A 12282-nucleotide genomic window follows, 5' to 3' on the forward strand; every position below is an offset into this window, starting at 1 on the left:
GGGGACGTTAACTGTGTTTTAGATTCATATCTATAATCAGACAAACAAAGAAGAGTAAATTAAAATCGAAAAACTAGCAACTTCTACTCAATATATAAAAAATAAGAATATATGATGTCTGGGAGATCTGCTTACTCCAGTTTGGAAGGGGATACTCTGTTTTACTCTTCGGTGCATAAAACCTTTTCAGATTGATTATTTTTTTAGTGGATTGATGTAATGCATCTACAAACAACCCAACATACACCAATTAGTATACCTCAGATCACTCCCCGTTGCCATTTCATAATATTTGAGGTACTGCCGGGCAAAAATTTTTTTGAGGGTTAATACACATATTTTAATTACGTGCAAGGCTATCATATATTAAAACAACAAATGGAACTTTATTTTATTCGATAAAATGATATACCGGACTTTGCCTCTTTATTATGGGAAACTTTTAAGCATTTATGAGAGGAATTATAATTTCATATCAAGTTTTCAAAATAAAAAGAATAAGACAGAACAATTGTAGTTAGAACAAGAAATCAGACAGTTAGAGATGGATAATGCCAAAGATTCCACGACAGATAAACACAATAAGATAATATTACTGAAATTTAAACTTAATCGAATTTTATCGGCAAGGGTAATAAGACTATTCCAAATGACAAAACAGGAACATTTTGAGTTTGGTGACAAACCACATAAGATTTAGCTCGCCAATTGAAAAAAACAAGAAAAGGAAATACTATAACCAAAAATTAGAATCAAGAAAGGTGAATTACTAATACTACCTAAAGATATTAATAATTAGATTTGCCCAATTTTATCAAAACTTATATACATCTAAAATTAAAAGAGAAGATAGTAAAATAAAAAAAATTCTAGATAATTGTATCTTCCAATACTGGACCTTTTGGAACAAGAGGAATTAGGAGCACAAATTACAATCAAAGAAATAGGTGAAACAATAAATCGCTGAAAAATGGTAAGACACCGGGACCAGATGTTTTAATAATGAATTTTATAAAAAAATTCAGGAGATAACAACCCCTTATTTATTTAATTTATACTCCCATGCTTTTAAAGAAAACAAACTACCTGAAACACTAACAGAATCAACTATTACACTTATTCCAAAAAAAGATAAAGATTTAGCAAGATCCGGGCTCGTACAGAGCTATATCACTTTAAATACGATCAGAAAATTTTAGCAAAGATTTTATCAAGAAGATTAAGCAAATATATTAGTAAATTGATAAACCCTGATCAAACGGGGTTTATACCTAAAAGAGACTCATTTAATAATCTGAGACGTCTGTTTAATATAATGTACTCGCATAAAGTAGAGGAAGAAGATATATCAATTATTTCTTTGGATGCAGAGAAAGCAATTTGATCAGGTAGAGTGGCAATACTTATATAAAGTACTACAAAAATTTAATATGGGAGAGAATTTTATAAGATGGGTAAAATTATTATATGATAAACCGATGGCAAGAATTTTAACTAATAACATGTTCTCAAAAATTTCAACTATCAAGGGGTAATAGGCAGGGATGTGCACTATCACCCCTGCTATTTGCCCTTATGATTGAAACCCCTGGCTGAAAGTAGAAGAATTCATCCGAATATTCAGGGCTATAATACCAGAGACTCAAAGAATAAAATCTCATTATATGCAGACGATATACTTTTATATATTACAAAGTCACAAACGAGCATACCAAATTTATTAAACTTAATAGAGGAATTTGGGTCTTTTTCTGGATATAGAATAAACTGGAATAAAAGTGAAATCATGACATTAAAACCTCAAGAACCTACACACTTACTGAAGTTCCCCTTTAAAATCGCAACAGAAAAATTTAAATATTTGGGTATTCAGATTACTAGAAAATATAAAGCATTATTCAATGCTAATTTCATGCCTTTATTAAATAAACTTAATACGTTGATTAAATTTGGAAAACACTTCCCTTATCATTATTAGGTAGAATAAATGCAATAAAAATGATCTTCCTACCACAATTACTATAACCTATTTCAATCTATACCGGTATATATACCAAAATACTTTTTTAAAAAATTAGACTCTAATATTACTAATGATATTTGGGACGATAGATCACATAGAATCACAAAAAAAACACTTATGTAAACCAAAAGAGGTCGGGGGACTTTCACTTCCGAATTTTATGTATTATTACTGGGCAGTGCATATTAAGAATATGATTTATTGGTTGGATAGTTTCTACCCAACGACAGAATGGATAAAAATGGAGAAGGAGGATTGCCATCCTAGTAATATAGGAACGATCCCTCTATCTCCCCAAAAACACTGAATAAACACAATATATAAGAGAACCCAATTATATATGGTACAATAAGAATTTTGGAAACAAATAAATTATCTTTAAAATTAAGAAATCTATCACTGTTAATGCCAATAGCGAATAACCCTTTATTTAACCATCTCTTATTGATAAGACATATAACCAATGGGAAAGTCTCGGAATTAGAAGGATCGGGGATATGTATGAAATGGGAAACTTACTATCATTCCAACAATTACAATTAAAATTTAAATTGAAACAACCAATATTTTAAATATCTTCAGATTTGCGATTCGTGAAAAAATAATACAAGGATATCAAAAAGTAACTCCTGACTTATTGGGAAGAGCAATGAATATTGAAGCTGACTCACAAAAATTAATATCATATTTATATAATAGTATTCTAAATATAGACCTACCATCGACAGAGATACTTAGAGAAGAGTGGGAACGGGAACTAATGATAAAAATTACGAAGGTTAAATGGAAAAATACCTGATATATATTCACAAATGTTCAATTAATGTAAGACATAATTTAATTCAATTTAAAATTGACATAGATTATATTACTCAAAAACAAGATTGAACAAATTTTATCCAAATATATCCGCCACTTGTGATAAATGTCTAGCCCAAAAGGCCAACTATAACACACGTCCTTAGTCTCCTGCATAAAACTTTATAGATTTTGGAATGATATTTTTGAAATATTTACAAAATTATTCAAGACAAGAATGGAACCTAATACTGAAATGATTATATTTGGCGTAATGGAAGATGGAATAAATTGAACACATCTCAAAATCTATCCTTAACTATGGGTTTAATAATAGCAAAAACATTAATTCTTAAATTTTGGAAGGGTACATCAATACCAACGCTTAAAATGTGGATTGCAAGTATGTTGGACACCGCTCATCTTGAGGAAATGCGATTCCTCCTAATGGATAAATCAGACCAATTCATAACGAGTTGGTCTCCATTCGTCGTTTTTTTGGAATCATATGATGCAACACAATTGTAAAAAATAACTGTTTCAGGACTGGACGAGGGTTGGCCAAGACTATAAATAATGATCTCCTCTTTTTTTCTTTCTTCTCTCTATTCTCTCTCGCAACTTCTTCATTTACTCGTTTTCTTTTTTCACACACTATATATTTCACATCTTTCTATCCTTTACTATCTAACTTCTTTTTATTATTCTAATCTTTTTTCAGTGTAACAAAAAAAAAAAAAAGAAGTTGTACATAAAATGTATTATGAAAATATATATTAGGCACTTTGGTGCCATATGACTGTACTTACTTCTAATAAAATAAAATATTAAAAAAAAAAAAAAAAAAAAAAAAAAAAAAGAAAACAAGTCTACACAGAGAATGGTTCCACTAGTGGGAGAGTCTAGGACCAGAGGTCACATCCTCGCAATTAAAAGGGCGTTCCTTTAGGTAGGAGATGAGGAGGAATATAGAAACATAGAAACATAAACAATAGGTGCAGGAGGAGGCCATTCGGCCCTTCGAGCCTGCACCATTCGCCATTCAATATGATCATGGCTGATCATCCACTCAGTATCCTGTACCTGCCTTCTCTCCATACCCCCTGATCCCTTTAGCCACAAGGGCCACATCTAACTCCCTCTTACATATAGCCAATGAACTGGCCTCAACTACCTTCTGTGGCAGAGAATTCCACAGATTCACCACTCTCTGTGTATGAAAAAAAAATTCTCATCTCGGTCCTAAAAGACTAACCCTTATCCCTAAACTGTGTGGCCCCTTGTTCTGGACTTCCCCAAACATCGGGAATAATCTTCCTGCATCCAGCCTGTCCAACCCCTGAAGAATGTTGTAAGTTTCTATAATTTCCCCCCCCCCCCCTCAATCTTCTAAATTCTAACGAGTACAAGCCTTTTCTATCCAGTCTTTCTTCATATGAAGTCCTGGCATCCCAGGAATCAGTCTGGTGAACCTTCTCTGTACTCCCTCTATGGCAAGAATGTCTTTCCTCAGATTGGAGACCAAAACTGTACGCAATACTCCAGGTGTGGTCGCACCAAGACCCTGTACAACTGCAGTAGAACCTCCCTGCTCCTAGACTCAAATCATTTCAACTTCATAATGATAAACCTCTGATCCCCACAAACAGGCAGCATCAACACATTACCCATTACTCTGTGGAAGATGTCTTCAAGGGACACGTACGTCATGGATTGTCCGAGCTACAGACATTTATACCGGATCCCGTCACTGCCGCTTCTCACCTGCTGTTGCGCGGGAATTTGGACGGGGACTTACCTGGAAGAGCAACAAGGGCTAGCACGGGATAAATGACAGGCTGTATAACTCTGAGTGCATAGTAGATTCGAACACTTAAGCTGATCCCAGGATATAAAACATGGTCGGCCAATGAAAAGACTCCCTTCTCCATGGCGGTAACTTCCCAGTCTACCGTTTTCACAGACCGATCCACTTGTGTAACACCGCACGCACTCTCTCACTGTTCCCCGATTACACTCGGTGACATTCACTTCACTCTCTAATATTCCCGGTTTCCGAAACATCCATCTAACATCCCACTTTATTGTCCACAGATAGATTCCCAATGGGTTTTCTCCCTCTGTGGATGGAGCTGCTGCTCTCTGTCTGTCTGTCTGTCTGTGGGTGACGGGCGGGATGATCTCACCAGCACTCACATATCCCAGCAACAACAGGAATGGTTTATATTGGGAACTAGCAAATCTCCAGTGGGTGGGTGGGTGACACAATCGGGCTCCGTGTAGACTGACGTTAGCTACACTCACTGAACAAACATCTACTGTTAACTCTTTTGTGTCCGGGCACAAAGTGCCTCCCTCCCTCACGGAAAGGGCATCAGTCATCATGGGTGATGATATCCAGTCTATATGTTCTGTCTAGTGGACAGTTAGTGCCGGGGGAGGAAGCAAGCTACAGGCCTGGTACAATCCGCACCATCTCTCCGCAATCTCGATAATCGTGAGCAGTCGCCTGAAATCCCAATGTTCAGTTTATTCGTTTCAATTGACGAGTGCATTTCGGGAATCTTCATTCATTTAATCTGACATCTTGAAATATAGAAAAATAGAATATAGGTGCAGGAGTAGAGGCCATTCGGCCCTTCGAGCCTGCACCGCCATTCAATATGATCATGGCTGATCATCCAACTCAGTATCCTGTACCTGCCTTCTCTCGATACCCCCTGATCCCTTTAGCCACAAGGGCCACATCTAACTCCCTCTTAAATATAGCCAATGAACTGTGGCCTCAATTACCTTCTGTGGTAGAGAATCCCACAGATTCACCACTCTCGACCCTATAAGATTTACCCCTTCTCCTTAAACTGTGTGGCCCCTTGATCTGGACTTCCTCAACATCGGGAACAATCTTCCTGCATCTAGCCTGTGCAGCCCCTTAAGATATTGGTACGTTTCTCTAAGATCCCCCCTCAATCTTCTATATTCTAGTGAGTACAAGCCGGGTGAATTCAGTCTTTCTTCATATGGAAGTCCTGACATCCCAGGAATCAGTCTGGTGAACCTTCTCTGTACTCCCTGTACGGCAAGAATGTATTTCCTCAGATTAGGAGACCATAACTGCACGCAATGCTCCAGGTAAATATAGCCAATGAACCGTGGCCTCAACTACCTTCTGTGGCAGAGAATTCCACAGATTCAACACTCTCTGTGTGAAAAATGATTTTCTCATCTCGGTCCTGAAAGATTTACCCCTTCTCCTTAAACTGTGTGGCCCCTTGTTCTGGACTTCCTCAACATCGGGAACAATCTTCCTGCATCTAGCCTATCCAACCCCTTAAGATTTTTGTACGTTTCTCTAAAACTCCCCCTCAATCTTCTAAATTCTAGTGAGTACAAGCCGAGTGTATTCAGTCTTTCTTCATATGGAAGTCCTGACATCCCAGGAATCAGTCTGGTGAACCTTCTCTGTACTCCCTCTATGGCAAGAATGTCTTTCCTCAGATTAGGAGACCAAAACTGTACACAATACAGATGTGGTCTCAACAGAGCCCTATACAGCTGCAGAAGAACCTCTTTACTCCTATACTGAAATCCTCTTGTTATGAAGGCCAACATTCCATTAGCTTTCTTCACTGCCTGCTGTACCTGCACGCTAACTTTCAGTGGCCGGTGTACAAGTTCACCCCAGGTCTCGCTGCCCCTCCCTGTCTGTTTAACCTCCACCCATCCACCCCATACACCCCCCTTCCCCCTGTTTCTGTATCCCCCCTTCCCTCATTATCTCTGTAACAACCTCCCTCCCCTCCAGCCCCTTCCTGTGACCGGTGTTTCTTGGAGAGGGTCCAGATGAGATTTACAAGAACGATCCCAGGAATGAGGGGGTTAACTAACATACGATGAGCGTTTGTCAGCACTGGGGGCCTGTACTCGCTGGGGTTTAGAAGGATGAGGGGGTACCTCATTGAAACGTACAGGTTAGTGAAAGGCCTGGATAGAGTGGATGTGGAGAGGATATTTCCACCAGTGGGAGAGTCTAGGACCTGAGGGCGCAGCCCCAGAATTAAAGGGCGTTCTTTCAAAAAGTGAGGAGGAACCTCTTTAGACAGAATGTCGTTACTCAGTGGAACTCATTGCCACAGAGGGCTGTGGATATTATTAGACAGAGATAGATAGATTCTTGATTAGTGCGGGTGTCAAGGGTTATGTGGAGAAAGCAGGAAATTAGGATTAGGAGGGAGAGATCAGCCATGATTGAATGGCAGTGTAGACTTGATGGGCTGAATCCACTCCTATAACTTGTGAATGTCTTTCTTCACAGGATCTGAATTTCGGTGACCGGGATCTGTACAGCGAGAAGAAGCCCAGATACAAATGAGCCTCTGCTCAACCCCTCTCTGTGTTCACCCCCCCCCCCCCCCCACTTTCTCTGACGTTTCTCTCTCCCCATCTCTCTCTTTCCTTACTCTCTATAATCACTCTCCCTCCCATCGACTCCATCTACACCTCACGCTGCCTCGGCAAAGGCCAGCAGCCCAGACCAGGACCGGCCTTAGGAGGTGCGGGACCCAATTGGGAACAATGTTGGTGAGCACCAGGTTCCCAGCCAAGATCTGTAGATTCATAGAAATATAATTAAAGTCTATTATAGACTTTATATCTCTATATTAGAATGGAAAGTCATCAAAATGTGCACTTAAAACCCATCTTCAGATGTCCCGAAACGTTGCCTATTTCCTTCGCTCCATAGATGCTGCTGCACCCGCTGAGTTTCTCCAGCATGTTTGTGTCCCCTGAACTATTCTCAACCAGATTGGTGACCAGAGGACTGTCCTCGATCGGACTTTGCTGGCTTTAACTTGCACTAAACGTTATTCCCTTATCATGTATCTACACACAACAACAACCTTTCACTGTACCTCGGTACACGTGTCAATAAACAAAACCATCCCCTCTGCCTCCATTCTCCCTGTATTCTCCCACCCACTACACAGAGAATGGTTCCACTAGTGGGAGAGTCTAGGACCAGAGGTCACATCCTCGCAATTAAAAGGGCGTTCCTTTAGGTAGGAGATGAGGAGGAATATAGAAACATAGAAACATAAACAATAGGTGCAGGAGGAGGCCATTCGGCCCTTCGAGCCTGCACCATTCGCCATTCAATATGATCATGGCTGATCATCCAACTCAGTATCCTGTACCTGCCTTCTCTCCATACCCCCTGATCCCTTTAGCCACAAGGGCCACATCTAACTCCCTCTTACATATAGCCAATGAACTGGCCTCAACTACCTTCTGTGGCAGAGAATTCCACAGATTCACCACTCTCTGTGTATGAAAAAAAAATTCTCATCTCGGTCCTAAAAGACTAACCCATTATCCCTAAACTGTGTGGCCCCTTGTTCTGGACTTCCCCAAACATCGGGAATAATCTTCCTGCATCCAGCCTGTCCAACCCCTGAAGAATGTTGTAAGTTTCTACAAGTTCCCCCCCCCCCCTCAATCTTCTAAATTCTAACGAGTACAAGCCTTTTCTATCCAGTCTTTCTTCATATGAAAGTCCTGGCATCCCAGGAATCAGTCTGGTGAACCTTCTCTGTACTCCCTCTATGGCAAGAATGTCTTTCCTCAGATTTGGAGACCAAAACTGTACGCAATACTCCAGGTGTGGTCGCACCAAGACCCTGTACAACTGCAGTAGAACCTCCCTGCTCCTAGACTCAAATCATTTCAACTTCATAATGATAAACCTCTGATCCCCACAAACAGGCAGCATCAACACATTACCCATTACTCTGTGGAAGATGTCTTCAAGGGACACGTACGTCATGGATTGTCCGAGCTACAGACATTTATACCGGATCCCGTCACTGCCGCTTCTCACCTGCTGTTGCGCGGGAATTTGGACGGGGACTTACCTGGAAGAGCAACAAGGGCTAGCACGGGATAAATGACAGGCTGTATAACTCTGAGTGCATAGTAGATTCGAACACTTAAGCTGATCCCAGGATATAAAACATGGTCGGCCAATGAAAAGACTCCCTTCTCCATGGCGGTAACTTCCCAGTCTACCGTTTTCACAGACCGATCCACTTGTGTAACACCGCACGCACTCTCTCACTGTTCCCCGATTACACTCGGTGACATTCACTTCACTCTCTAATATTCCCGGTTTCCGAAACATCCATCTAACATCCCACTTTATTGTCCACAGATAGATTCCCAATGGGTTTTCTCCCTCTGTGGATGGAGCTGCTGCTCTCTGTCTGTCTGTCTGTCTGTGGGTGACGGGCGGGATGATCTCACCAGCACTCACATATCCCAGCAACAACAGGAATGGTTTATATTGGGAACTGGCAAATCTCCAGTGGGTGGGTGGGTGACACAATCGGGCTCCGTGTAGACTGACGTTAGTTACACTCACTGAACCAACATCTACTGTTAACTCTTTTGTGTCCGGGCACAAAGTGCCTCCCTCCCTCACGGAAAGGGCATCAGTCATCATGGGTGATGATATCCAGTCTATATGTTCTGTCTAGTGGACAGTTAGTGCCGGGGGAGGAAGCAAGCTACAGGCCTGGTACAATCCGCACCATCTCTCCGCAATCTCGATAATCGTGAGCAGTCGCCTGAAATCCCAATGTTCAGTTTATTCGTTTCAATTGACGAGTGCATTTCGGGAATCTTCATTCATTTAATCTGACATCTTGAAATATAGAAACATAGAATATAGGTGCAGGAGTAGAGGCCATTCGGCCCTTCGAGCCTGCACCGCCATTCAATATGATCATGGCTGATCATCCAACTCAGTATCCTGTACCTGCCTTCTCTCGATACCCCCTGATCCCTTTAGCCACAAGGGCCACATCTAACTCCCTCTTAAATATAACCAATGAACTGTGGCCTCAATTACCTTCTGTGGTAGAGAATCCCACAGATTCACCACTCTCGACCCTATAAGATTTACCCCTTATCTTTAAACTGTGTGGCCCCTTGATCTGGACTTCCTCAACATCGGGAACAATCTTCCTGCATCTAGCCTGACCAGCCCCTTAAGATATAGGTACATTTCTCTAAGATATCCCCTCGATCTTCTATATTCTAGTGAGTACAAGTCGGGTGTATTCAGTCTTTCTTCATATGGAAGTCCTGACATCCCAGGAATCAGTCTGGTGAACCTTCTCTGTACTCCCTGTACGGCAAGAATGTCTTTCCTCAGATTAGGAGACCATAACTGCACGCACTGCTCCAGGTAAATATAGCCAATGAACTGTGGCCTCAACTACCTTCTGTGGCAGAGAATTCCACAGATTCAACACTCTCTGTGTGAAAAATGATTTTCTCATCTCGGTCCTGAAAGATTTACCCCTTCTCCTTAAACTGTGTGGCCCCTTGTTCTGGACTTCCTCAACATCGGGAACAATCTTCCTGCATCTAGCCTGTACAACCCATTAAGATTTTTGTACGTTTCTCTAAAAACCCCCCTCAATCTTCTAAATTCTAGTGAGTACAAGCCGAGTGTATTCAGTCTTTCTTCATATGAAAGTCCTGACATCCCAGGAATCAGTCTGGTGAACCTTCTCTGTACTCCCTCTATGGCAAGAATGTCTTTCCTCAGATTAGGAGACCAAAACTGTACACAATACAGATGTGGTCTCAACAGAGGCCCTATACAGCTGCAGAAGAACCTCTTTATTCCTATACTTAAATCCACTTGTTATGAAGGCCAGCATTCCATTAGCTTTCTTCACTGCCTGCTGTACCTGCACGCTAACTTTCAGTGGCCGGAGTACAAGTACACCCAGGTCTCGCTGCCCCTCCCTGTCTGTTTAACCTCCACCCATCCACCCCATACACCCCCCTTCCCCCTGTTTCTGTATCCCCCCTTCCCTCATTATCTCTGTAACAACCTCCCTCCCCTCCAGCCCCTTCCTGTGACCGGTGTTTCTTGGAGAGGGTCCAGATGAGATTTACAAGAACGATCCCAGGAATGAGGGGGTTAACTAACATACGATGAGCGTTTGTCAGCACTGGGCCTGTACTCGCTGGGGTTTAGAAGGATGAGGGGGTACCTCATTGAAACGTACAGGTTAGTGAAAGGCCTGGATAGAGTGGATGTGGAGAGGATATTTCCACCAGTGGGAGAGTCTAGGACCTGAGGGCGCAGCCCCAGAATTAAAGGGCGTTCTTTTCAAAAAGTGAGGAGGAACCTCTTTAGACAGAATGTCGTTACTCAGTGGAACTCATTGCCACAGAGGGCTGTGGATATTATTAAGACAGAGATAGATAGATTCTTGATTAGTGCGGGTGTCAAGGGTTATGTGGAGAAAGCAGGAAAATAGGGTTAGGAGGGATAGATCAGCCATGATTGAATGGCAGTGTAGACTTGATGGGCTGAATGGCCTAAATCCACTCCTATAACTTGTGAATGTCTTTCTTCACAGGATCTGAATTTCGGTGACCGGGATCTGTACAGCGAGAAGAAGCCCAGATACAAATGAGCCTCTGCTCAACCCCTCTCTGTGTTCACCCCCCCCCCCCCCACTTTCTCTGACGTTTCTCTCTCCCCATCTCTCTCTTTCCTTACTCTCTATAATCACTCTCCCTCCCATCGACTCCATCTACACCTCACGCTGCCTCGGCAAAGGCCAGCAGCCCAGACCAGGACCGGCCTTAGGAGGTGCGGGACCCAATTGGGAACAATGTTGGTGAGCACCAGGTTCCCAGCCAAGATCTGTAGATTCATAGAAATATAATTAAAGTCTATTATAGACTTTATATCTCTATAGTAGAATGGAAAGTCATCAAAATGTGCACTTAAAACCCATCTTCAGATGTCCCGAAACGTTGCCTATTTCCTTCGCTCCATAGATGCTGCTGCACCCGCTGAGTTTCTCCAGCATGTTTGTGTCCCCTGAACTATTCTCAACCAGATTGGTGACCAGAGGACTGTCCTCGATCGGACTTTGCTGGCTTTAACTTGCACTAAACGTTATTCCCTTATCATGTATCTACACACAACAACAACCTTTCACTGTACCTCGGTACACGTGTCAATAAACAAAACCATCCCCTCTGCCTCCATTCTCCCTGTATTCTCCCACCCACTGTTTTGTAATGTATTGTTCCCTCCCTGCATACATCTCTCCCTCTCCCTGTACACACTCCTTCCGTATCCTCTCCCTCCGCTTCCCCCTCCTCCCGTCCATCCTCCTCCACTCCATCCTCTCCCCCTCCCTGTACACACTCCCTCCGTATCCTCTCCCTCCCCCTCCAACCTCCTCCCCTCCATCCTCCTCCCCTCCATCCTCTCCCCCTCCCTGCATCCTCTCTATCTCCATCTTTAACCCTCCCCTCCATCCTCTCCCCCTCCCTGCATCCTCTCTCTCTCCATCTTTAACCCTCCCCTCCATCCCCTCTCCGTACATCCTTTCTCCCTCCTTGCATTTTCTCTCTCCCCCTCCCTA

This window comes from Amblyraja radiata, unplaced genomic scaffold, assembly GCF_010909765.2.
Source record: "Amblyraja radiata isolate CabotCenter1 unplaced genomic scaffold, sAmbRad1.1.pri S140, whole genome shotgun sequence".
In the NCBI taxonomy this organism is placed as follows: domain Eukaryota; kingdom Metazoa; phylum Chordata; class Chondrichthyes; order Rajiformes; family Rajidae; genus Amblyraja; species Amblyraja radiata.